Source organism: Protopterus annectens, chromosome 3.part1, assembly GCF_019279795.1.
Source record: "Protopterus annectens isolate FY-2018-M chromosome 3.part1, PAN1.0, whole genome shotgun sequence".
In the NCBI taxonomy this organism is placed as follows: domain Eukaryota; kingdom Metazoa; phylum Chordata; order Ceratodontiformes; family Protopteridae; genus Protopterus; species Protopterus annectens.
The window spans coordinates 621425795-621428294 of NC_056732.1; positions in this window are offsets into that span (position 1 = coordinate 621425795).

Below are 2500 nucleotides of genomic sequence, written 5' to 3' on the forward strand. Positions count from 1 at the left end.
TCTTGGAGGAGACCACTTGGTGTATGTACTTATCTTGCTGTCATTTACAGCCTTGGGGTTGGACAGTAGGTGTTCTACACAGTGTATAATTATAGCCTTCTTATAGCTAATTTATAGCTTTTCTTACCTGGCAGACCTGTGGAGGAAATTTCAGTTAATAATATCTGAATGTTTCTACACATATTCTTGGGGGAGGTTATGCATACAGCTTAATACTACTCCTGGGATTTGAACCGTGCCTGTTTATGCAAAACGGTACAACAAGGTTGTGTTTCATCACAATGAGTTATTGAGCAACTGCTGTTTCTTTCTTGACTGTTTTCTGTCTAATACTCCTGGTTTGGTCAATTTGCCTTGTAATTCTGACATTCATGCATGGCAGATAGTTCTTATACTGTGTATTCATACTTTGACATATTACAGTATGGAAAACAATGGTTAACACAACATTACTATTCAGAGATCAGATCTTGGTGTATGGAACATTTGTTATAGTTAATGTTTTACAACTGCACAATCTTTGTCAGATGATCCTCAGTTAATTAATGCTGTCAGAGGCATAGTTGCTTTGCAGAACCTGTACACATTTAGATTCATACTGCCACATACCAAAGTAAACACAACAGTCTGGGGTTTTGAGTTTTATTGACAGGTACTGACACTTTTATTGATGTATATCCTGTACGTCACTATTACTCTGCTAATGTCTCCTTTATTCAGTACAAACAATGCACATTTATAACTACTGGCAGGTGACATTCTACTCCTTTCTATTTATTTGCCCTGACTACTGCAAGCTAGATTTGTACTCACCAGCCCTACGCCGCAGCTTTAGCAGCCTGCTGGCGTGGGCATCCACATTCTCAGCCCTCTCATCTGCAGCTGTACAGGAGATAGAGAAACATTTATCCATACCTATCCATCTCATACACCACCAGTTCTGCAGCACTGCTTTATACAATCACCTGTATAACTGCATTGACTCGGCCGTACCAGATAGGACCAGAACAAGCTCTTCAAGGAAGAATAAACCTGCCTGGTTGACAACTGCCATTAACAGGCTTTACAATAAGAGGAAGAAATTGCTGTCTAAGAGTAAGAAGGACCAGGCCCTAAACTGGAAACACTCCCTGCTCAGCTTAAACAAGCAAATAAGACTTCTTGTGAAGTCCTCAAAAGCAAATTATGAATCTAGTTTAGCTTTCTCAAATAAGGACAAATATAAGGCATTCTTTAGTTGCATCCCTAACCTAAAAGAAAAGGCCCAGATTTGTGCTGAGCTGATAGTTGTATACTAAGCCTGTGGATATAGCTAACCTGTTAGCTAACAAGTTCTGTGAAAATGTCACTCCCCTGTTCCCGCCATACATGTCCCATGACATCTCTACCACCTGTCCCCATCTTGTCTTTCTAAAAATCAGGTTGTAAATTCCCTCTCCAAGACCAAAAACACAACATCTATGGGACCTGGTAACATCCTTGGCTGTGTCCTACATGGGCTCCATCAAGAACTAGCAGCAACATTGTATGTTCTTTTCAATCATTGTCTAAGCACTGGCATTGTCCCAGCTGAATGGAGAACGGCCACTGCTATCCCCTTGCACAAAGGTGGTGCTTACAGTGACCCTGGGAACTATAGACATATTTTCCTGACTAGCCTTATCTGCAAGTCCATGGAGCGAATCATCATGGACCTTATAAACAAAGATATAGGTAATCTCCAAACATTTTACCCTACTCTGTTTGGATTTGTCAAAGGAAGATCATGCCTGTTAAACCTGGTGGACTTCTTCGAGAAAGTCACCAAGGCCCTGGATGATGGGAAATCTGTGCATACAGGCTATTAAGCCTTTTGACACTATCCCCCACTTGGGCATCATTGACAAACTCATGCAGCTAGGAATCAACCCTTATATCATTAGGCAGGTCACCAAATGGCTCACTGAAAGAACACATGCAGTCAAAATAGGGGAATCCATCTCCAGTAGCAGACCTATGACCAGTAGTGTTCCACAGGAATCAATCCTGGGATGTATATTGTTCAGAATATATTTCTCCAAAGTACAAGCAAAAACTAAAGAGCTGTGGCTGACAAAGTTTGCTGATGACTGCAAACTGGAAGCAGTCATAGATTCTCCAAATAATGTCAACATCATACAAGAGGGTCTTACACAAACAAATGATTGGTGCCAAATTCATGGCATTAAACTCAGTGCAAAAAAGTGTATTATCATCCCTTTCAGTAAGGGTGATGTTCCTGCTAACTACCACAGCAATAGCAACACCCTATGTATGCACTCAGTGGTGAGAGACCTGGGCACACAGGTTGACAGCAACCTTACCTTTGATCACCATCTCTCCACAGTGGTAAGAAGGGGATTCTGTATTGCTCATCTCATAGTAAGGGTATTGCCTCCAGAAAAAAAGAAGTTATAACTTCTCTGTTCTCTTCCCTCATCAGGCCAATAAATGAGAACAATATCCCAAGCATCTGCAGCAA